The sequence below is a fragment of the Lissotriton helveticus genome, chromosome 2_1, assembly GCF_964261635.1.
Source record: "Lissotriton helveticus chromosome 2_1, aLisHel1.1, whole genome shotgun sequence".
Classification (NCBI taxonomy): Eukaryota; Metazoa; Chordata; class Amphibia; order Caudata; family Salamandridae; genus Lissotriton; species Lissotriton helveticus.
Genome location: NC_136059.1, coordinates 2,019,319,510 through 2,019,344,010, shown reverse-complemented (window position 1 = coordinate 2,019,344,010; position 24,501 = coordinate 2,019,319,510).

Below are 24,501 nucleotides of genomic sequence, written 5' to 3'. Positions count from 1 at the left end.
AACTGCACACTCATTTATAAAATGACCTGGCTGTTTACAATAATTGCAGTTCCCTTTAACGGGAGCTGCAGGATGACTGGCTTGATTCGGACCCCTCTTCTGACTGTCTTGAGGAACAGATTGTGCAACTAGTACTTTCATTTTCGTGTCTTTCATACGTTTTCTTTCGTGTTCTTGCTCTTCCCTGATTCTATTCTGGTGATACTGGAGCATCTGGAGCATCTGGGACGGAGTATTTGCTTGCCAGGTGCTTTCGACTTTCAGAACTCGGTTTTTAATTGGTGGACTTGAATTCTCGACTAATTTAGTAACAAAAAGGTGAGGGTATGACTCACTACTTGTCTTGAGACCACTGTTAATACTGAAACATTTTTCAAATCTAGAATAAAAATCACTAATATGTTCATCTTGCTTCTGTTTACAGGCTGAGATTGCATCCCAGTCTTCTTTTCTCGTTGTTAATAATCTGGGTAAAACTTGAATTAATAATTCTGGTAATTCTTTACATTTATCTCCAAGACCGGTACCTGGTACTCGTGCCTTGTCTTCAGCTTCTAGAACTGCCCAATCGATCTTTTTCTCTCCCACCTCCCATTCTTTTTCTTTTAGCTTTTCATACACCCCTGCGGGTAGCAGAACTTTTAACATTTTAATGATATCTGGGTATGTGTATTCTCCCATACGGAGCATGTCTTTTAATTCTCTATGGAACCCTGCTGGATCTTTGTCATGACAGGGAATTAATTTCTTCATTTCAAGGAGTTCCATCTTTGTGATTGGAGTGTATACAAAACACTCGCTGCATTTCGCCACCCGTTCCTTTAACTGGGTGGACTTCTCGTAACGGATTCTGTCTGTCTATGTAGAATGATTTACTTTCTGGGGGTGAGACATGGACAAAATGCGGGTTCAAAAACGTTCTATATTTGTGGCGCTGTTCTAGGATTACATTAATTAAATCGGTACCTAGACCTTTCCATCTATACTGGAGTAACTCGTTCAGGACATCATGTAACGGACCTGGATCAGAATGTTGACCCTCATACAGAGTAATGAGGTGCTGAATCATATACATACCCACCAGTCGCTGCTCGGCTGGGGGCAATTTCAGAAACATTTGTGCCACTATTTCGTCTGGAAAAGTGGTAGAATCAGTAATCCATCGGACTGCTGATCGGGCTAGTTCTTGTTCATGCATGGTACTTAACTCACTGTAACCGATTCGTGATTTCAGAATGTGATCGGTAGCTTGAAATACTTGTTCTAGGGAACCTTGTTCTGGTGCTGAATGATGGAAAGTAGACTTGGGTTCTAGACGTAAATGGCGATCTGGAAATCTAGGTTTCCCTACATACGCTATTCTGGCAGTATTCTCATCGTCTTCCTCTTCAGGATCGGAGGTACTTTCTTTCTCGCTTACTTGTGCTGCTTTACGCTGTTCGTGTATCTTTATTATTTCTCTACGGATTTTCTTGTACATACTTTCCATGGCACTAATGGTATTGTGCTTTCCTTCGGCTATATTATCACTCCACTTTGTCAGGATTTTCATTTCGGCTGGATCTTTAGACGGGTAATCTTGTTCTCTTATTAGACAGTTAATCAAGAACTTTAATATCATGCGCTGAATCTCGGCTTTCCTTTGAGACATGGCATTACTAATACTTTCTGGATCATCCCCTGTACGGATGAAACGATATATTCTGTCTAGATCTTCTTTCATATTCGGCAAGGTGACTAGATACTCGGTCACCCTCCTTATGCGTACGGAATATAAAACCATATTAAATTCGCCTGGAACTGGATCATAGACACATTCGCCAAGGGTTTGCCTGATTTCTGCAACAGACTTATTACTTTTAGGAGTACGCTGTGATGCTTGAGCATGTAATTCGAGTGCTGATAAACGCTTGTATGGCGGCGGGGTTTGAGGAAGACCTCCCCCTGCGGCCCCTAAACTAGAATCATCAACTGATGCTTTTCGTCCTGGCAGGGTCGGTAATTGTAACGTGGGCTGGACTTGTATGGCGGGCTGACCCGGGGGGGCTGTTAAGGGCACCCCGGTGTCTGGAGGAGCAGGAATTACCTGATTTACAGGGACTGGCGGAGCGTGAACAGGATTTGCATATTCGGGGACTGTGTCGTCCAGATAGGACGAAATAAAAATATCAGCTGCGGTCGGTTTGTGACGTAGCTTGGTCGGAACTAATGGTGGCGGGAAATTACTGGATGCCTCTGGGGTCGCTTTTGGCAAGCCCTCAGCAAGAAGAGGATACATACCCTTAATAAGGGCATGCCTCTGTCTGTCTGATTGCTCAGTTCTAACTCGTTCACCTATCTCGATTAATTCTCTTTCTTGGGCTCGTTCTTGGGATTCTCTACTTAGTTCTGACTTTCTGATTTCTTTTTTGGTTCTTTTATGAGCTTATTTGCGCCATAACTCGATGGCATCTTTCTGTGACTGTCTGGCTTTCTTTTTCCATAACGCTTCTTCTACTCGCATGATGCATTCGGCATCCCATGTACCCGATACGGGCCATCTATACTTTTCTTCTAACTGTTTGGTATAATCTACCCATAAATCTAAATACAATATGGCGCTTATGCCATGCTTCTGATACATAAAGTGACCTGGACTGTCCCTAGGCGGAACAGGAACTGCTTCTTCTAACAAACCCTTTCTAGTTTTTAACTGACGTAATCTCGAAAAGAGAGACATTGTAAACTTGAATCGGAACACAATACAATAGACGAGGAACAATAACAATTGGGAAAACAATTCAGGCATACCACGACATTGGAAATACATTGAACAACATCATAACATTACAGTTCGGACAGAAATATTACCTGGAATACTGAGAACAGAAACACAAGAATTTCTCGAGAACGGAACAGACTAGAGTTACTGGATGCACTGCTGAAACAGTACGGAACATACCGGTCCCATAAAGGGACGCATCAAGACCCGTATCCACCTAGGTGAACACTTCGTTTGTGGGCCTGGGTACCACCAACCCACGGACCAGAGTCAATTTAGATTGACCCTGTCTAGATACTACCCCAGCAATGGTACTCACCGGGCAGCAAGAACGGAAGGCCTCAGACTGGACTGGACTGCTACGACGACGGACGACGAACTTCGGACTTCAGTTACGGGTGGGCCTCCGGATACCTCGGACCTTGGACTCTTGGCTTGGGCTCTGGTCGGGACTCGCCGCGTTCCTCCACCGTCTCGTTTGGATGCTGGACCGCCTCCTCCGTCTCCTCCGTGGGCCTGAGGGATACTTGAAGCAGAAATATCTGCACGTGGCCGGTATGGTTCCGTCACGGCTGCAGAGGGTCAGGGGGTCGGCGTGGCTTCACCGACGCGTGGGGAAAGGGCAAGTACCTGTTCGGGCGCCATTATGTGGTAAATAAATAAATAATACCCTATTTTTGACTAGACATATATCATAACAGATAGCTCAATAAAATAAGAGTCAAGATTCGAGGTAGTAGGAGTTTTGCAGGTTTAATACAGCATAAGGACAGGAACAGGACAACCTGCATAGGAATAGGATGACAGGGCCCAGCAGCTGCTGGGGCTGGGTCTGGGATGAGCGCGCTGGGAAGGATAACCTTTTAATAACAATACGTGAGCATATATACATAACGCAAACACATAGCATTACATTGCAGTAGGCGTAGCAGTGGGTGGAACAGAAGGCGTGACGCGTAGCAGTCGCGAAAGATAACAGTAAAAGTAGGTGTAACTGGGCGTATACATAGACATGTGGTGCAGACGTAACAGAATATGTCATGAATGGGCGGAAACATAGGAGGGGGCTACCTAAGGAGCCGGGACCTCTAACCTGATGGTGCGCGCAAACTGGCAATGACGTGTTACTAGGAGAAGCTGGGGGCTATGAACTCTGTGCTAGGAGCAGAGACTAAAGTCTGGAGGGTCGGAGCGACATGTACCTAAACCCTATCTAGTATCTGATGTTTAGGGAACATGTTGATATAAACTAGAAGTCAAGAGGGGAAAGGCTAACTTGATTCTAAGACTGGACCATGCATTATTCTACATGTAGTGCGTGATGAAGAATATTAAATGACCATTAAATACAGTATTCTCTAACATGGAGCCCTGAAGGCTAGACGATGACGAAAACTATTGATGCAGTTCAGTAGCTTAGGAATGCAGAGAAGGAGGACTGAACTGATAACTGGAACTATAACATACTTTTGGCAGACTCAGAGGCAGAGCCAAGCTGCACCGGGCCCTGCGAGGCAGGAAGTAAGTGAAAGGTCGAGGATACAGGTGGGGGCTGCTTCGCTCCTCAGCGAGGCTTCAGGAGACAGGAGCTGAATCTGATGTCCAGGCCCTTTTGAGGCCTAGAAACGAGGACTTTATAATGGAATAACGTGCACACTGAGAAACGTGGCAACATTACTTTACATAGGCCTGGTATTCGTAGTATTCACGAGGACTGGAAACTGGCATACTAGAGGTGGACACAACTATAATTGCGTCATTAATCAGACATGGGGAATAACATATGCATATTGGTCATGCACACATAACATATGATGGATGACACGTAGGGACACAGAACATGGCAAAATTTACTTTTCCACAGGGGCAGAGCAGTTAAGTGTAGAGTCCCCACATTAGAGTAGGTCGGTGGCGGATCTGGACTGCTCTGCAACCCTATAGCTACTTGGAACTGGTGCGGGGATGGGGGAGTGTGGTCTGGAAACGTATGTGCTAGCTGAAAAGCGCGCTATTTGTACCTATATCACGTGTCTGTCGTGCCTGAGCTCATGGGTTATTGTCCCAAGAGGGGATGGGAGAACGGCCAGCGGGCCTCCACACATTCTATGTCGGAGGGGAGATCGGGAGCTATCCTAGGAGTTGCTACTGAGGCTGCGCCCCCTACCTCCCGACAGGCCCCAATTAACTCGGTATACCGGCAGCGTGGTGCTGAGTAGGCAGGGGGTATGGGGGGAGGGGGGGGGGGGAGAAAGGGAGGTCCAATGGGGATGATTCATCGGGTGTTAGGCCCGCGATCGTGTATGTTCGGGGGGTCAGAACGGGCCGGAGACTCCTGGCGGCTCGGACCGTCCGGATCCTCCTCCTGAGTCCGGAGAAGATAAGCGGTAAGGGGGCCCCATAAGTCCTTGGGACGCATTTTGTGGGCTAACAAGTCAGCGTAATTGTGAAGTTGGTCTTGCCAAGTAGACATAGTAGATAGCCAAGTCTTGAATTTGGGGGCGCATCCACGCCCCCATCTGCAGGCTAGGTGGCGTTTTGCCAGTAAGAATCCTAGCGCGAAGAATTTCCGGTGCGTCCTGAGCGCTGAAAAGGAATGGCCCAGCAGGGCTATTTTGGGGCAGGGGGCGATTGCCACTCCCACCATCTCAGACATAGCTTGAAACACCTCCACCCAGTACGATGCCACGTCCTGGCACGTCCAGGCTAGGTGAATGAAGTCAGCTCCAGCCTTCTTGCATCGAAGGCACCGGTCATCTGCACGTAAACCGAAACGGCACAATTTGGCGGGAGTATGATAAAGCCGGAGCAGGAATTTAAAAGGAACCAGCCTAAGACGGGCATTGCCAGTTACTGAATTCGTGTGCGAGCAGCTTTCCTCCCATTGTTCGTCCGAGAGGGGGGCATCGAGGTCTGCATCCCAATCTCGTCTAGCTCTGAGAGGCGGGGGATTGAGGGCCGCATACGCTTGCTTGTACAGCATGGAGACTACATGTGTCGGGGTATCAGTGAGTAGAAGAGCATGTAAGGGGGCCACGGTTTCCGGCTCGTCAGGGAAGCCTGGGGTGACCGCACGGACATTCTGCCGTAATCTCGGGTAAAGGAATGTGTCCATGATTGAGGGTACGTGCGTCCCGAAGAATTGCGCGGCCAACCGGAATCGGCCCTGTATGTACAGATCTCCCCACGTGCTTGGCGCCAATTTAGTGAGCAGTTTGCGACCGATTTCTTCGCGGGTAACGCTTAGTCTAGGGTCATGTGCCAATATCATGCGGGGGGCGTATAAAATAGTAACGCCCATGCGTGCCATTATCCGGCACCAAGCCTGCACAGTGCAGTCCACCGTTGTGGGGTCGCGATCAATCACCCGGGAGGCCGTATAAAGATAGCCCAAGGGTTTTACGGGCCTCATGTATCCATCTTCCACAGCCAGGTGAGCCATAAAGGGAGGAGGGTGGAGCCAGTACGCGGCAAAATGTCCCTGCGCACAGTCATAGTAGAGGCGGAAATTTGGTACATCAAATCCACCCTGATGGTAGGGGAGCATGAGAGTTTTTAGTCCGACTCTAGCCTGCTTCCCTCCCCATATAAGTCTAGACATTTGGGAATCCAGGGCCTGAAAGAAATGTGCACCTGGGCTGTAAGGTATATTGGTAAAGAGGTATAGCAACTTCGGGAGTACTACCATCTTAATTAAGGAGATACGTCCCGCCATAGATAGAGGAAGGTGGATCCATTTAGTGACGCTATCAATCAGTTTATCAATGACAGTACCGTTATTAGCACGTATAAGGGTTTCCCGATTCCTAGTGATATTGATCCCTAAATATTTTAGTTCTTCGCTTTCCCACATAAGCGGGTAGTCAAGAGGGAACTGCTGGGTCTTGTCCGTAAGGGGGAACATGGCCGACTTTGCCCAATTTATCTGTATTCCCGCAATGGCGCCAAATTTAGTGACCTCGCGTAAGATCGGGTTCAAATTTTCTTGTGGTTTATGGATATAGAGGGTCATATCATCAGCGTACAATGATATGAGTAGTTGCCTTTCCGGGTAGATGAGGGAGCGGTGATTGTGGTGCTGCCGGAGTTTGGCCGCTAGAGGCTCAATCGCTATTGCAAAAAGGACAGGGGAGAGAGGGCACCCCTGTATAGTGCCTCTGCGAATCTCAAATGGTTGTGAACGGGCCCCATGTAAGAGGACTGCAGCCTGTGGTTTATGATATAGCAGGCGGATCCAATCAATGAAGCTGAAGGGGGTGCCCATGCGTTCCAGAAGTGCCAGCAGATAGTCCCATTCCAGGGAGTCGAAAGCCTTCATGGCGTCAAGAAAGACCGCTGCTGCCTCGCATCCGGGGTCTATATCCTGTAGCACTGCCTGAAGGGTGCGGAGGTTGTGAGAGGTGGCGCGGTTCGGGACGAAGCCTGCCTGGTCCGGAAGGACCAGACGCTCCATCAATAGGTTCAGACGGGTCGCCAAGACCTTTGCTAGTATTTTAACGTCAGTATTTAATAATGAAAGAGGCCTGTACGAATCGCAGTGTTCCGGTGGTTTACCTGGTTTTAACAGGGAGGCAATCAGGGCTTCCCGCATACTGGGTGGTAAAATGCAGTCTTCAAGGGCCGAATAGTATACATTTTTCAGAATCGGGGCCAGAAGGTGTATAAAGGTTTTATAGAAATCTATTGGTAGGCCATCCGAGCCTGGGGCCTTGCCCGATTTCATGGACATAATTGCATCTTTAATTTCGTCTACCTCCAATTCCAGGTGGAGGAACTTCTGTTGGGTCGGACCGAGCCAGGCTATCGCGGTGTCATCAATATAGGTGGGTAGATCAAGTGCAGCTCGTCTGTGGGAGGTGTAGAGCTCAGTGTAGTGGTCGGTCAGGACCCGGAGCTGTCCAGGGAGGTCTCTCTGGGGTGTACCTTGACTATCGAGGAGTGTGGTGACATAATTATTGTGTCTAGGTGGTCTAACCGCAGTTGCGAGCGCTCTGCCTGGTCTGCCCCCCTCCCCATATGTACGTGCTGTAAAGGGCCTCCCCAGAAATTTGCATTCTTTATCGGCAGCCTCAGTATATTCATTAATTTTTTCCCGTATACGAGCCTTGGCTATGTGTCCCCCCGATCCTAGGGATATTTCACTCTCAAGTTTTCCTATTTCTTCTTCAAGTTTTTGCAGATCGCCTCGTAGGGATTTGAGGACCCCTCCCCCTTTGGAGGTGCACCAGCCACGCACGGTAACCTTAAATGCTTCCCAGACCGTAGTGAGACTGGAGACTGAATAGACATTACGGTCAAAAAATTCTGTTATGTCTTGCTCTAGGTCCGCTTTAAAGGCTGAATCGGTTAGGTGCGCTGGATTAAGGCGCCAGCTCAGGTAAGGGGAAACATCAAGGGGAATACGCAGGGCCAGAAGGACGGGCGCGTGGTCTGAGATGGTGCGGGCTAGGTGTTGTGTCTTGATTAGCCATGGGGTAAGACCAGCAGAGAGAAAGACATAGTCAATGCGCGCCCAGGTGGAGTGGACTGCGGAGAAGTGTGTGCCCTGTCTAATAGTTGGGTGTGAGTGCCTCCATGAGTCAGTCAGGTGTTGGTCTTCCACAATGCTCAGTAAGGCGCGTTGTGTGCGGGTGTAATGGGTAGAATGGGGGTGTGATCTGTCCACTGCAGGGTTCAGTGCAGTGTTAAAGTCCCCACCCAGGATTACATGGGATATGCCAAGGGTTTGTATCTTGCCCCACAGGGTGAGGAGTGTAGCCGGATCGTCTATGTTGGGACCATAGTAGCAAGCGAGTAGGACTGTGTGAGAGTGTAACCTCCCCCAAACCATGCAGTATCTGCCATTGGAGTCCATTTCAGTACCAAATGGGGTAAATCCCAAGCCTTTCTTGACCAGGATCGTGACACCTCTAGAGTAATTTGAATACGATGAAAACACCCTGTATGAGGCCCAACGGGAAGCAAATAACGGGGACGCAGTCAGCACCAGGTGAGTTTCTTGTAACATTGCAACAGACACTCCTTGTCTATCCAAATACCCCAGGATCTGTCGTTTCTTCCTCGGGTCATTCAACCCACTTACATTCCATGCTAACAGGCGAAATTGCAGGGCTGGTTGCGAGTCGCTCACGTCCCCCATCCCAACCGCATAAGGAGAATATTGCACAGGCATGTGGCAGTCGGTCCCAAACAGCACACATCAGCAGCACCAAGAATTTCGCGTAACACATTATTCACAGAATTCCCCCCTGTCCCCGTGAAACCCGCAGCGGCTACGCTGACGGGACTATAACAGTTAATATGTCCAACGCAACCGGCAACCCCAACAGGCCGGTAATACAGTACAGTTGCAGCATGAGACACGTTATGCATATACTGTGTGGCTAGAGCATTCGCTGCCTCAGCAATCAATCGAAAAGTAGTCCCACCCACTCCTGCATCCCCAACTGGCCGGGCATCCAAGTCTCCCACCCCCACCCAACTGTTAACCACCCCAAAACTAAGAATAGGACAAAAGTTTGTAGGGGATCACCCATTGGGGACGGTGATCTAGGGGCGCCAGACCTGCCATCCACCTCCTAACTTTCACCCACGAGATGCCAGGTAAGGACCTAGCAGTCCTGTGCGGGACGGAGGTGGGCGACCGAGCGCAATAGCAATCACTGGCCTGTTAGGCTTAAAGCAGTACATGTACCTCACCGTGAAATGCAGGGACCGGTCTGTCCATGTTCAGAGTTCTGTATCAGCGTGATCCGGATGGTAGCCCAGTTCGTTACTCCTGTTGAGACATCGGGGATGGCGACCTAGAGCGTCGCGTCTCTGCCTTCTCTCTGACGCGGTCTTTTTTGTGGAGTTTTTAGAAGTCCTCCACCTGTTGCGGATTTTGAAAAAAATGCTGTGAGCCCCGGTGTGTTATCTTCAGTTTGGCTGGATACAGCATGGCATATGGAATTTCCTGAGATTGGAGTTTCTTTTTCACCCCGGCGAATTTGCGTCTGGCTTCTTGGACTGAGGGGGTGAAGTCAGGGAAAAAAGAGAGCGTTGTATTGCCATAAGTAACTGTTCCGACCTCCCTCGCCCTGCGCAACACCGCATCTCTGTCTCAGTAATTGAGGAAGCGGGCGATAATGGGTCGCGGTGGGGCACCTGGGGGGGGGTTTGGCAGCGAGAGATCTGTGGGCTCTTACCACTATGAGGTGCGGAGAGAAGGATTCCTTACCAAATAATTCCACAAGAAGGTTTTCAATAAAGATCTCCATCTTTCCGGTGTTGGTGGATTCTGCAAGGCCAAGGACGCAGACGTTGTTGCGCCTGGACCTTGCTTCTAAATCCTCGTTCTTGTCCACTATTATTTTCAGTAGCCTCTCCATCCGAGTGACTTGTCTGCCAGTGGTAGTGGCGCCATCCTCCAGCCCGGAGATCCTGTCCTCTGCTTCTTTGAGACGCGTGTCATGGTGTTCAAGTTTCGCCACGACGCTGTCCATGCGTGAATTGATGGTGTCTATCTTGGCATCAATTGTGGAGAGGCTCTGTCTCATGTCCAATAGGAGTGATTTCCAGTCCTCTTCCTGGGGAGCTGAGACAGTGGGGCTACCCTCCCTTTCTGACGACGGCTTGGTCGCCTTCTTGGATTCAAAGGGGATTTTGGACTGTCTGGCGTCATTGCGGCCCATTTCGCGCCGAGGAGTCCGCGCTGTTGCGGCGGCGGAGGAAGCCAGGGCGCGGGACGAGGACAGTAGTAGGGCAAGCTGGAGCTGGGGGGGCGGTTGGTGTGGTGGAGCCTTCAACCTGGGTGCACTTCAGGCTACGGGGGAGTTAGGCCGGCTGGTGTCTTGAACGCTCAGTTTTCCTCGGGGCTCAGAGCGAGCGCGAGATGGACGTCTGGCTTTCTTGCTTCCCAGTGCCGTGAAGTTGATTCTCGGTGTGCGGTGTGCGGTGTGGGGGTGTATTCTTGAGTCTGAATGGAGTTACATGGGGTGCGCTGGTTCTTTACTCTCACTGAGAAAGTACAGCGAAGAACATTTGGGTGAGAGGATTTCTCCCATGTCTATGCAGCAACAACTGCATACATTTAAGATGAAAAAATCTGTTCAATCTTATCAAAACATATCAGCTCCTTCAAACATTTGCCAGTACACTGTCTCATTGTGACAAGTGTCATCACATTCACGGACCCAGTGGTACCATAAAAAGTCAACCATGGCAAATACTGTCACATATGTTCGTTAAAACCACCAACAATGGGTTGCCATTTACCACATCGCCGCTCTTTACAATCCCTTTGCAATGAACATACCAGTAAATTGAAACCGCCATTTCTGTCAATGACTTAGCACTGTAACTCCCTTCACCACACAATCCAGGTTAGTAAGCAAAACTTTCTGACTAATAGGTAAAACGTAGGACGACCGGATACAGAAACATTCTTGTAACTCAGCTGACGGAGGTAGGCCTACATTTACATTTACTAAATTTGGAGTGACATAACCCATCACAAAAACCAACTGAGTTCTGCTACGAAAAAATTCACTTGTTTAGCACAACACCCTCTTTTCTTCAGCTGATCCAGCAATGATCAATTTGCCTGCACACATGCTAAGAAAATTGTGTGACATGCCATTTGTGTTACACAGATGATAAACCATCCTGTGCGAAGCAGTCACGTGCCAAATAAAAATCACCAAAGTGCAGAAAAGTAACTGGGGAGTGATGCATGTGACTAGGAACCCTCTACCCCCAAACAAATGGCAGGTTCAGGGAGTTAGGATCTGCAGAATAACCTAGGAAGATAGGACAAACTATTTCTTTCACCCAAACCCCTGCCATCCAAATGATGTCCTCTGGAACAACATTCTGGAAGAAATAAATGTAATGCCACCAACCAGAAGGATTGTGATGAGCTGAAGAAATGCTGGCATGGCATGCACTGGCCCAAAGATGCAAGAACAACTTATTGCCACTTTGAGATAATCATGATGTGCTCACCTCAGGACGATTAATGTAGGGCTACTAATGTATTACTTTTGTGACTAAACTCTGTGGCTGTTATTTTAGGAAAACTAAGATAAATCGCAGGTTTGTTTTTATTTATATTTATGGGGAAGATGCGTGTACATACCTTCCCTTAACGTCACTTATACCTACTCTGCTAGACCTTAAACATTCCTTTAATTTCTAACTTACATAACTATTATACCTACCATGATCCTTAGTATTTAACTGTCCCTTTGCATTTCTCTCCAATATTTCTGTTTTCCCATTTTTTTCATGAAATTTCTCGTCCGAAAGTAATGTTTGTAATGAAGAAAAGAACTGAACAGTAACATATTTCAATATGTTGTATTGGAATCTAAGTGTTTGGAGTTTCCTTATATACTAATAGTCCCCTGTCCCAGAGTTTTAAGTGGGACAAAGGATGGCAGGGCGGGTACCAAAGTGAGTATCATTGTCAAGGCCCTGATACCAAAAACCTGTATAATTTTGTTCTTCCATGAATATTTCATGAGGACCAACATTTAGGACTAAAGACATCATTTAACTATCACATAGCTATATTTTTGAAGTGGTACCTTAACTGTGGGACTCTGTGCCTGAAGAGTGGAGCTATCGCTAGGACCAACTTTAGCTCTGTAGAAATACTAAAAAAATCTGTTCAATGTATATCTAAACACAAACTTGATCCTTAAATTATTTGACTTATCCCTTTCGTCACTTCCATTTCCTCTGTCCTACCACCCATTCATCTCCCCTACCCATATAACAAATTTGATTTCGATTTACCCTCCTCTCACCTGTCACCCTTCTCATTAATTAGAACTATATCAAACTTTCTCCCGTATCTCCTTCTATCCATTCTTTAGCCATCCTTACTAAGTTGAATTGAATTGAATTGAGCTTTTATATAGCGCAACTGTCACCCTACGGGTATCCTGGCGCTCAGACTTAGAACAATCATCCTACACGCAACCAAAGCAACCGTAGAGGCAGTGTTAAAGGTCAGTTCTAGGGAAGAGACAAGTTTTCAGGCTCTTTCTGAATTCCGTCAATGAGTTGGCCTGTCTAATGTTCTGTGGCAGTCCATTCCATAGTTGGACGGCCACCACACTGAAGGCCCTCCCCCCCATCCTGGAGCGCCTAAATCTAGTAGTCGCCAACAGGCCTGTACTAGAAGATCGTAGCTGCCTTTTTGGATTATACCACGTAAATTTCTCTCGTAACGGAATAGGACCCAAATTGTGCGCAGCTCTAAATACAATGCAGAGTGATTTAAAATGTACCCTTTCCCTGATGGGCAACCAGTGAAGCTCTCTCAGGGCCAACGCTGTTAAGGACCTACGTTGTTTATTCAGCACCATCTTTGCTGCCATAGACTGGACTCTCTGCAACCCCTGAAAGATGTATTGCGGCGCTCCCAAATACAGGGAGTTGCAGTAGTCCAGCCTACTCAGCACTATGTTCCTCACTACCAAGGCACGCGTATCTTTAGGGAGTAGTGGAAGGATCTGGCGTAACATACGCAATAGGGAAAGACACACCCCCACAGTCTTATTAGCCTGTGATTCCATTTGAAGGTTGCTGTCCACCCAGACTCCCAAGTTTCGCACCGTTTTAGCTGGAGTAAGAGGTTCCTCTTCAGGTGTAAGCCTGAACTCCAGGGGTAACTGTTGGGACAGTCTGGCCGTGGGGCAGTAAACCACCTCTGTCTTCCCACCATTGAATTGTAGGGAGTTACTCCTGAGCCATCCAGCCGTCTGCCGCATACACTCCTGGAAGAGGTCCATCGACACTGCTTGTCTCCCTTCAAGGGAGAACACCAGTTGAGTGTCGTCGGCATAATTGACCAAGTCAATGCCGAAAGATTTAATTATACGGAACAGAGGCTGAAGGTAGATGTTAAACAGGACAGGGCTGATCGCAGAGCCCTGCGGTACCCCATGTTGCACTAAAGACTAACTAGAGGTGAAAGGTGCCAGATTCACCATCTGCTGTCTTCCTGATAGGTACGATCTCAGCCATTTCAAAGCCTGACCTGATACCCCTATACTCTCCAATCTTTCCAACAGTATTACATGGCTCACCGTATCAAATGCAGCCAACATATTGAGTAACACCAAAATGGTGTCACTCCCACTGTCGGCTCGCATCTGCAGATTGTCCAGTACGGTCGCCAAGGCGGTCTCAGTGCCGTGACCTGGACGAAATCCAAATTGGTCCTTGTCCAGCAAAAGGTTGTCCTCCAGATAACAAGAGAGGATTTTGCTGACTACTTTCTCCATGATTTTGCTTGGATAGGGCAAGAGAGAAATAGGTCTAAAATTTGCAGGTGTATTGGGGTCTAATGATGTTTTTTTTAGCAGAGGTGTAACTACCGCTAACTTCCATGCCTCTGGAACAACTCCCACTTCCAGAGATTGACTGCAGATCTGTTGTAACCAGGGGAACGTTCCATGGCCTACAGTTTTCCAGATTTTATGTGGAAGAGGGTCAAGTGGGGAGCCAGAGGACACACTGTTAGCCAACATTTCAAAAGAGTCAGCAGTGAGAGCGGGAAAGGTGTCCAGGGAGGTATTTGCCCGCACCACTTCAACTAGTCCCCGAGCAGAGTTATCCGAATCACTGACAATTTTCGCAATTTTATCTTTTAAATGAGCAGCAATCTCCTCGCAAAGTTCTTGTGAGGCAGCTACCTTCTTGCTTGTGCCTATCGGGCATGAGAGTTCCTTGACAATTTGAAACAGAGCTTTTGTACTGTTGGGGGGCTTGTAGAATGGAATTAGCATAGAAGTTAGCTTTAGACAGGGCAATAGCCTTTTTATAATTGGCTAATACCAACTTCAAAGCTATCTTATCTGATACGGAGTAGGTCTTCCTCCATTTCCTCTCTGCTTTTTTTACAGGTCGAGCGTAGTGATCTTAATTCCTCACTGTACCGGGGGGGCTGAGGTTTTCTTCCTATTTTTTATGCTCTTTAAAGGAATTATGGGGTCTAAACAGTTAGTTATATGGCTACAGAAAGCTTCATAATTCTTCTCTACCATAATGGAAGGGGAGAAAACATTTGCATTATTAAAAGGCTGTAGATTGTCCCTGTCCAGTTTAGCCCACTCTCTGCCCCTTCTGTATGTAATAGAGCAGGTATTATCGCTCCTAAGGTTGGGGGACTTGATCCTAAAGTGGATCAGATGATGGTCAGTCCAGGCTTGAGGCAATACCTCTGTCACCTCTGTTTCTGTCTCCTGAGCGAACAAAAGATCCAGCATATGTCCTCCTCAATGAGTGGGTTGCTGAACCAGTTGATGTAGGTTAAGGTACCGACAGGAGCTTACCAGATCTCGGAGATGGCTGCCCAGACTGCCATTATCCCATAGATTAAAATCATCCATTATGACCATTCTAGAGTGGGTTAGACTCAGGTTGGTAATTATATCTAAGAGTGCAGGGAAGTGTGTATCCTGTCCCGGGGGTCTATAACAGATCATTCCAGAGAGCAGCCTACCTTTTGCCTCTTGCACTGAAAAACCCAGGATTTCTATTCCTTTAACTTCATCTATCTCTAGCGACGCAAAATTCCAATCCTCTTTAAAAATGACCCCTACCCATCCTCCCCTCCCAACTGGCCTGGGTTTATGAAAGACTTTATATCCCTCTGAACATGCAAACCCCATTTTACAGAGGAATCAGGGCTAGTCCAGGACTCCATTAAAAAGAGAGCGTCTAGATTCACATCTTCAATCAAGCAGCAAACTTCGAGATGATGCTTGACTAGGGATCTGCAGTTGATCATCCCACAATTCAGATGGTTTTTGGCCTGACCTATTCCTAAGGGGAGCTGAAAATTCCCCCCACTTACTTTTTTACCTATTTCCAGTAGCTGTTCTCTGGAATATTTTGTCCATCCTAAATCTGTGGAAGATCGAGCAGCATGGCTGGCGCTGGCCGCGTTCGTGGCGCGGACGGGCGCAGACGGGCTTGCCTCTGGCGCTTCTCAGGCGTGCCAACGGCGCGCCCGCTGCGCGCGTGCGCTGCGCGCTTGCATAGCCCAATCCTAAATAGGCGGTCGCTAATCAGCCAGCCAGCCAGTGGAGCGTGAGGGAAATGGCACTACTAGAATGCAGAATGCAGTTCAGCCCCACACCCAATATGGCGCCGGTAGTCACTCGGGAGTCTGGAGGGGTTCGAATCCCGCTAAAGCAGCAGGTGATTTTGTTAAATTTTATAGTGCAAGTGAGGGGAAATAAAAAAGTCACAAGACCACAGTGACTTAGATCTGATTAAAAAAACAGAGATAATTCGCCCGTTTTCGCCAATAACTTGCCGCAGTGCAGGTCAGCGCGATATCAATGGTTCCAGTCTTGAATCTCGCGCCCCTGCTAAGCCCAATCCTAAATAGGCGGTCGCTAATCAGCCAGCCAGCCAGTGGAGCGTGAGGGAAATGGCACTACTAGAATGCAGAATGCAGTTCAGCCCCACACCCAATATGGCGCCGGTAGTCACTCGGGAGCCTGGAGGGGTTCGAATCCCGCTAAAGCAGCAGGTGATTTTGTTAAATTTTATAGTGCAAGTGAGGGGAAATAAAAAAAGTCACAAGACCTTAGTGACCTAGATCTGATTTAAAAAACGGAGATAATTCGCCCGTTTTCGCCAATAACTTGCCGCAGCGCGGGTCAGCGCGATATCAATGGTTCCAGTCTTGAATCTCCACTTTCTCGCACTCCATCTCTGTCTGCACTGTCTTTCGCTTCCATCTCCGCGTGCTCAATTTATAAGCTTATTTGGTGTTGTACTGTTCTGAACAAAGTATTTACCCTCTTCTTTTGATACTTTGGATTAATGGCTGTTCCAATTATTGGTAAAAGGATAATCCGCCCCTTCCCATCCAAGGTAAAGCTTTGTTTTATACAAATAGAAAGAAACAAATATAACCTATTGATGATGGCTCCATTACTAATAATAGATACCTCTCTTTTGTAATGCATCTCAGTGTCAGTTCAACCACTTCAAACTTTTCAAGATGTGCTGAATTGCCAGTTCAGACACCTGTCTCTAATCATACCAAATCTAATTTAACTTATCCTTACCAACCCTATCCTGCCTCACAATTACCCTCCTTCTCTTGTGCTGTCCCTGCGGCTCTTGAACATCTACTGCCATACTAAACACATGCCACCCAGTCAGCAATGTGATTATCTTTAAGTCCCTCCCTCATTTCCATGCTTTGATCAACTACCCCTCTCACGTTCTACCATGTCCATGATTCTATACAACTCCCAAAAATGCTCCAAAATAGCACATGCTCATGACTCCAGTTTTTAGGTCGAGCATGGATAGCGCATATGCTGATCTGCGAGGCATGCTGAATTGAGGTATCACAAAGAAGCTCCGACCATTTCCCGCCCATCTGCGCCTTTGGTTTATTTGCGGCACTGAATGCGCCCGCATGTTTTTTTTTTTACTATTCACTTTTTTTTTAAAGCACCCCATACAGCGCCTTTACATTAATAGAGGCCACGCCCCTTTCTTTAGATAAGCCATGTCTAAAGAAAGATCCACGGCCGCTATTAAAGTGAAACCATGGCATGGGGGGCTTTTACCAAAAAAATCATTGGTTTGTCAAATTGACTAACAAATGCTTTTTTGGGTAAAAGTGCCCAACACTGCGCTTTCACTATAATAGTGGCCGCAGACATGGCGGCCTCTATTAACATGAAGTTTTAGAAAAACAACAATGTCTCAACCGGTATTATTGAGAGAATTAACAATCAAGTATATACACGACATTACAAGAAAAGAAAGTAGTGAGATTCATAATTTGATTTAAATGTGCTCAAGGCATCATATATTTGGATGAGTACAAGAAATTAGTGGAGCAGTATTATTGTTGTATTCGATCAAAAAATATGATAATTCACATCATAAAAAAATAAATTAAAAAATCAGTAAAATACAATGGTTATTAAAGACAATTGGAAACAGTTGTATCAGCACTGTAAGCAAATATTGCATAGGCAACCCGAAGACGTTGTGCACGCAAGTGCTCGTGACACTCAAAGGTGAACGGCGTAGGTGACAAGTGGAAAAAAACAGCAAGGGCACAAAGTGAAAAAGTGACTAGTATATACAGAAGAACTTATGGTTCATAGAGGATTATTTACAAATATTTATCATATATTTTAGACGTTTTTAGTGAACCATAGTCAAATGGCGAAGGAAGTAGCACTGGTGTGTCAATGGCGTTTCGATCCTAATTACTTGGGATCATCATCAGGACCTGGTTGCCAGTTGAAGGTGCTGAAGAGGGAGGGAAGGCAATGGAGGGGAAGCGAATAGGGCAGCAAGGCTTGTCCCACCGGAAGGGAAGCTATTTAATGAGAAGAGGTCCAATGGTGAAGTACGTGGAATTGGAGATGGTATAAATACCGGTTGGGCAGGTAGTTCCGGCTAGCGGACGGTGCAAGGTAGGGTTGATCCAAACAGTAGGGGTACTGTAAGTCCAGTGCCGTGGGAATCCGGAAAGAGGACTTCTGAGGAATTAATCAGGAGGGGAGGGCCTTGGGGTCAGTATGAGTGGGTAGGGAGAAGCAGCTGGAAGCATCACTCCGGAGTGTGGATGAAACAGCCAGCGCTGTGCAAAAGGATAGGGAGTAGTTCTGTTGCTCCTGGGTCGGGTCCCCGATCCGCAGGATGCCGCCACTGTGGTGATTAGGATACCTAATCACCACTGTGGTGGCCTCCTTATCCAGATCTCAACCTGGACTATGGGTTTACTCCTGTTGTTTGCCCCTCCCCTCTATTAACGTGAAAGCACTGTATGGGGCGCTTGTAAACAAAAAATATTTGCCATGCAATAGATCTCGCATTTGCGAGAATTTAAGCTATTGTCATGTACAATGCCAACAGTTCAAACTGCCGTAAATGTGAGATCTATTGCATTGCAAATGCTTAATTACAATTTTTTCACACAGAAGATGCATAGGGAGTACAACTAACCACCATCAGGAGGTTGTCCGGAACATTTTAAAACATTCCTTCTAAGAGGAGCAAATACACTGAAATAAAATGTGTTCAGCTTTATTAAAACAATGAGCATCATTGTGCAAATTAAAAAAATATGAGAATTCACAAATTCACTAGAAGCTGCAAATAATCTAGTTTGTTCAATGTGTTCCTTCCAAAGAAATGTTTGATCATAGCAGAATGCATCGGACCAAGCCACTTAGATGAATCTATTGCTGCAGCCGAACCATAGGCCCTCTGTTCAACATATCCTCCTTTTATATATCTATTGAAGTAATATCTCCCTAATATTCAGATGCCCATGGCTGGCACCGACGAAGGTTGGGTTGCGAAATACCAATTTTGCATATTCTTCATTCCAACTCATGCCTCTATAGTCTACCATCAGCCACTCCCTGTTGCTTAATCTCGCTCATACAGGTTCTTTTTCATCCCTCTTTCTTCAGTCCTCACTCTTTGTTTCTGTTTTTTGTGAGAAGCTGGCCTGGTATTTGATGTCCACTAATGTAAGTGGTCACTTGCAACAGTCCATACAACCCTTATGGTGATTTAAGAGGTCTCAGACAACCTTAGAAAGCTATCCAAGTGGTAGCTGTGGAGAGTAGCCTTTAGGCTTACTCTTGAAGGAGTGTAAAGCAGCTTGTTTTATCAGAATGCAATCTTATAGTATAGATTAAATAAAAAAGAATCACACAAAGTATTTATAAAAATAGGTATTTATTATATAGCGCTATCTAGTATGTTACAGTATCTCCCACACGGAAATAGGCCCAAAGCACACAATACTAAAGCAAATAAATCACAGTAAGTAGCACTAATACACAGCGGGCCCCAGGGGGAATCAAACCATATACTAAGAAAGTGGTATAAGAACCATGACTCAAGTCAAGACAATTTTGAGAGGACGTAGAATTGCCGGGGACCCACAGAACTACCCAAGATAAGTAGATAGGAACCACATGGAAAGCTTGTGCAGTGTGTGAACACGACCGCTTGCTCCGTACAAGTGTATGTGCAAATCGCGGTTGGAGTTTTAAAGATTTGGGACTCTTTCCAGTGATCCCTGAAGAAACCCTGTGGAAGACAGAAGGTTGGGTGGCCACCCCATTCGTGGATACCGTGCTACCCAAGTTACCTATCCCAAGGGAGCCGGATGCGTAGGTGTGAAGTGGCGTTGGAAACCGCCGTTGAACCCAATGGAGGACTTCAGAAATCCATGGATACCGTGGTACCCAGGTTACCTATCCCAAGGGAGCCGGATGCATAGGTGTGAAGTGACGTTGGAAACCGCCGTCGAAACCAATGGAGGACTTCAGGAAAGTGCCGCTGCTGGAAGAGGAGAAAGTGTCCAGAGGAATCCAATCATGGATTCTTGAAGGGGAGTGCCTGAAAGCAGAGGGGACAGTGTCTATGTCTCTCAAGGGTGACCAGGAGACTTGAAAGACGGATGCCTACTAATGTTGTGTGCTTCAGGTAAGATGACTGTGACATTAACTCTGCAGCTGCGAGGACCAGGCAACACTGAGGATGACCAGGACCTGGATACGAGCTGTCCCATGAAGGATGATGAGTGCTGAGGGGTTGGTGTATGGCGAGAGCACCAACAAGCCTTGGCAAATGCACCCCATGCAGGAAGTCAAGCAGGTAAATGGTTGGGACCTGCAAGGTCCAGGAGACTCACCACAAGCAGGGGAGTCAGGGCAGGCCTGAGAAATCAGGGGAGCACAAGGAAAACAAAGGTGACCCTCAAATGGACCCACAGGCTGGAGGCACAGGAGTCTCGAGAGGACCTCAAACAGCTCACCAAAAGATGCAGGCCACAATGCACATGATGCGGTGTGGCCGAAGATTCTAGTTACTGGTGGTGCACGAGGTTGGGGCTACTTGGAGCCTGAAGATCTTCTTGCAAAGATGTCAACAAGACTTTGCAACTGCAAAGGCAACAAGGTACTCAGGGGTTCGGTTATTGCAAACCCCGAGGACTACTGGCCTCAAACTTGGTGAGAGGATAGAGCAGGCCTCAGGAGCTGGGGAAAACTACCACCTGTATTGCAGAGCAACCTCTCCCCACGCTGCTGCATGTCTCTGCCTGCATTGTTTTTGCCTAATCTTGGATTTTTCCCCTGTGCCTAACTTGCTTTCTTGCCCAGACTTGTTTTATTTCCCTGTGCCTGTACTTGCTTTCTTGCCCAGACTTGTTTTTAGTCCCCTGTGCCTGTACTTCCTTTCTTGCCCATACTTGTTTTTATTCCCCTGTGCCTAACTTGTTTTCTTGCCCAGACTTGTTTTCATTCCCCTATGCCTGTACTTGCTTTCTTGCCCAGACTTGTTTTTTATTCCCCTGTGCATAACTTGCTTTCTTGCCCAGACTTGTTTTTATTCCCCTGTGCCTGTACTTGCTATCTTGCCCAGACTTGTTTTATTCCCCTGTGACTATACTTGCTTTCTTGCCCAGTCTTGTTTTTATTTCCCTGTGCCTGTACTCGCGTTCTTGCCCAGACTTGTTTTTATTCCCCTGTGCCTAACTTGCTTTCTTGCCCAGACTTGTTTTTATTCCCCTGTGCCTGTACTTGCTTTCTTGCCCAGAAAAACCCGTGTGCGCCCATCCGCGCCTGGACCGTTCCCAGCTCCAGGACCCCTGAACCCCGCGAATGCCACGACGCCTGACACCGATACGATGCCAGAACCCTCCACGTACTCAACTCCAGACGATCACACACCTGTTTCCTGGCCACCCGAAGCGCAGCCACGGAGCTTTCACCTACCGGAACTGCAGCTTCACAAGCATCCGCCCCACCCTGCTGCCAACCAGGAAAGAACCCAACCACCTCAGAATGCATCCTTTTCAACACCCGCTCTGCCCACAAACACGCCGTTGAACTCTGGGGCCTACTCGACTCAACCTCCCCAGACGTCGCCTTCCTGATGGAGACATGGCTGAACCCCGCCTCGGCACCCGACATAGCCGTAGCCGTCCCGGAAGGCTACAAGATCACCCGCAGGGACCGCACCAACGGAGCAGGAGGAGGAATAGCCATAGTCCACAGGAACACTCTTAGAGTCGCGACCAACACCGACGACACCCTCAGCACCTCCAAACACCTGCACTTCCAGATCCACACCGACCCCAACACCACCCTCAGAGGAACCCTCATCTACAGACCCCCCGGACCCTGACCACAGTTCAGCGACTCCATTGCCGACTTTGTCAGCACACACGCCCTCGTCTCCACAGACTACATCCTCCTCGGGGACCTGAACTTCCACCTCGAGAACAACAACGACACCAACTCCTCCACCCTGATCAACAACCTAGCCACCCTCGGACTCAGACAACTCGTCACAACACCCACTCACTCGCTTGACCCCATCTTCTCCGAAAGCCCCCACGTCTCCTTCAACCACACCACCGAACTCCACTAGACAGACCATCACTGCATCCACTTCACCATCAAGAAATCCACCACCGCACCACCGTACCCAACAGATGCCTCACCGCTGCTGGAGCAAAGTCACCAAAGACCAGCTAACCACCACCCATGCCCAGAGCCCACCCACCAACCCCATCGACCCAGACACCGCCGCCTGCAACCTCAGACAGTGGATGAACGACTGCGCCAACACCCTCTCCCCGATCAAGAAACCCTCCAACAGTCACACCAACAAGAAAGCCAGCTGGTTCACTGAAGACCTCCGGGCCTCCAAGCAAACCTGCAGAAAGCTGGAGAAGATCTGTCTCCGTGAACGAACACCGGACAGCCACGCAGCCCACAAGAACACCACCCCAAGACACCATCACCAAAAGGCCTCCTTCAAAGACCGCCTAGACAACAATGCGCACAACAGCAAAGATCTCTTCAACATCGTGAAGGAACTCTCCAACCCCAGCTCCAACACCAACGACGTCCCACCCTCGCAAGACGTGTGCGACTCTTTGGCACCTTCTTCCACCGCAAGATAGCAGACATCCACGACAGCTTCAGCGCCAATACCGCCCCGACAACCACTGAGACCTTCGCCCCCACAACCACCATCCGCACCAACCACCAGCTCTCCTGGACCAACGACGACGACACCATCAAGATCATGAACACCATCCACTCCGGATTTCCGGCAGACCCATGCCCACACCACATCTTCAACAAAGCCAGCACATTCATCACACCCCATCTCCGGAAAGTCATCAACACCTCCTTCGAGACAGCAACCTTCCCGGAGAGCTGGAAGCACGCCGAGATCAACGCCTTACTCAAGAAACCCAAGGTGGACCCCAAGGACCTCAAGAACTTCCGGCCCATCTCCCTGCTCCCGTTCCCGGCAAAGGTCATTGAGAAGACCATCAACAAACAATTGACCCGCTACCTCAAGGAGAACAAAATCCTTGGCCCTTCCCAGTCCGGGTTCCGCGGCAACCACAGCTCCGAGACTGCCCTTATCGCCACCACCGATGACATCAAGTCCCTGCTGGACAACAGAGAAATGGTGGTCCTCATCCTCCTGGACCTGTCAGCTGCCTTCGACAAGGTCTGCCACCACACACTACGAACACGCCTCCACAACGCCGGGATCTAAAAGAAGGCCCTGGACTGGACCACCTCCTTCCTCTCTGGCAGAACACAGAGCATCCGTCTTCCCCCCTTCTGCTCCGAGGGCCACCAAGATCATCTGCGGCGTAACCCAGGGCTCATCCCTCAGCCCAACTCTGTTTAACATCTACATGGCACCACTCGCCGACGTCGCCCGCTGGCACAACCTCAACATCATCTCCTATGCCAATGACACCCAGCTGATCCTCTCCCTCAGCAAGGACCCCCACACCGCCAAAACCAACCTTCATGAAGGAATGAAGGCCATCGCTGAATGGATGAGGAACAGCCGACTGAAGCTGAACTCGGACAAGACGGAGGTCCTCATCCTCGGATCCACCCCTTCGGCCTGGGACGACTGATGGTGGCCGACCGCACTGGGAACCGCTCCAACACCCACCGACCACACACGCAACCTAAGGGTCATCCTCAACTCCACCCTCTCCATGACTAAAAAGGGCAAAGCCGTCTCCTCCTCCTGCTTCAACACCCTCTGCATGCTCCGCAGGATCTACAAGTAAAACCCCACTGAAAAGAGAAAAACAGTCACCCAGGCCCTCATCAGCAGCAGGTTGGACTACGGAAACACCCTCTACGCTGGAGCCTAGGCCAAACTCCTGAGACGGCTCCAACGCATCCAGAACACCTCTGCACACCTGATCCTCGGCATCCCTCACCGTAACCACATCACACCCCACCTGAGAGACCTGCACTGGCCCCCGGTCAACAAGAGGATAACCTTCAAGCTCCTCACCCACGCACACAAGGCACTCCACAACACTGGACCAACGTACCTCAACAGACGACTCAGCTTCTACACCCCCACCCGCCAGCTATGCTCCGCCGACCTTGCCTTCGCCACAGTCCCCTGCTTCCGAAGAGCGACCTCTGGTGGCAGATCGTTCTCCCACCTCGCCGCCAAGACCGGGAACACCCTCCCTATCCACCTACGGCAGACCCAAGACCTGCTGACCTTCAGAAAACTCCTCAAGACTTGGCTTTTTGAGCAGTAGCAGCATTCCCCACCCCAGCGCCTGGAGATCCTCACGGGTGAATAGTGCGCTTTACAAATGATATGATTGATTGATTGATGGAGTCCGGAGGAGCTCAGGATCTGCAGACCAGTCGACTTAGTTGCGGTGA